Here is a 1,349-nt window from a genome sequence, read left to right on the forward strand (position 1 = left end):
ACAAAGCCATGTTGACTATCCCTAATCAGTTCTTGTGTTCCCAAATACTTGTACATCCTGTCCCTCAGGATTCCCTCCAACACCTTGCCCACTACCGATGCCAGGCTCACTGGTGTGCAGTTCCCTGGCTTGTGTTTACCACCCTTAAACATTGCCACCATATTTGCCAACCTCTAGTCTTCCGGCACCTCACCTGTGACTATCGATGATACAAATGTCTCAGCAAGAGGCCCAGCAATCACTTCCCGAACTTCCCACAGAGTTCTCAGGTACACCTGATCAAGTCCTGGGGATTGGTATCGTGTGATTTATTTTTAACTTTGTACTTACGAACATTGCGCATTATTTTAAATGAAAAAAAACAGAAGCATCACTCAACTTTCTAAGTCAGATGACTCTGTGTTTTAAATTCCTGTCTAACTCTCTGTAATCTCCCTTCAGAACCTCAACCTTTCCCTTCCTCTGTCGTTGGTTCCAATGTGGACAATGACCTCTCGCTGGCCCCTCACCCTTAGGCTTAGGGTGAGAGGGGAAAGATATAAAAGAGAACTATGGGGCAACATTTTCACACAGAGGGTGGTACGTGTATGTAATGAGCTGCCAGAGGAAGTGGTGGAGGCAGGTACAATTTCAACATTTGAAAGGCATTTGGATGGGTATATGAATAGGAAGGGTTTGGAGGGATATGGGCCGGGTGCTGGCTAGGACTAGATTGGGTTGGGATATCTAGTCGGCATGGACGGGTTGGACTGAAGGGTCTGTTTGCATGCTATACATCTCTATGACTACGCTTTCTTTCCATAGATGCTGCCAAATCTGGGTAGGGGGCAGTTTCTCCAGCTCTTTCTGCTTTTTGTTTCAGATACCCAGCAGTGTTTTGTGTACTTTTAAACAGACATAGGAACAATCCCTGACAAAATCGACTTGCCAAGGAACTCGATTTGAATGGTGCTGGAAAAGCACAGTACTTCAGGCAGCATCCAAGGAGCAGTAAAATCGATGTTTCGGGCAAAAGCCCTTCATCAGGAATACAGGCAGAGAGCCTGAAGGGTGGAGAGATAAATGAGAGGAGGGTGGGGGTGGGGAGAAAGTAGTATAGAGTACAATAGATGAGTGAGGGAGGGGATGAAGGAGATAGGTCAGGGGGGTGGAGTGGATAGGTGGAAAAGAAGATAGGCAGGTAGGACAAGTCATGGGGACAGTGCTGAGCTGGAAGTTTGGAACTAGGGTGAGGTGGGGGAAGGGGAAACGAGGAAACAGTTGAAGTCCACATTGATGCCCTGGGATTGAAGTGTTCCGAGGCGGAAGTTGAGGCGTTCTTCCTCCAGGCGTCTGGTGGTGAGGGAGCG

This window comes from Chiloscyllium plagiosum, chromosome 20 (genome assembly GCF_004010195.1).
Source record: "Chiloscyllium plagiosum isolate BGI_BamShark_2017 chromosome 20, ASM401019v2, whole genome shotgun sequence".
Taxonomy (NCBI): Eukaryota; Metazoa; Chordata; class Chondrichthyes; order Orectolobiformes; family Hemiscylliidae; genus Chiloscyllium; species Chiloscyllium plagiosum.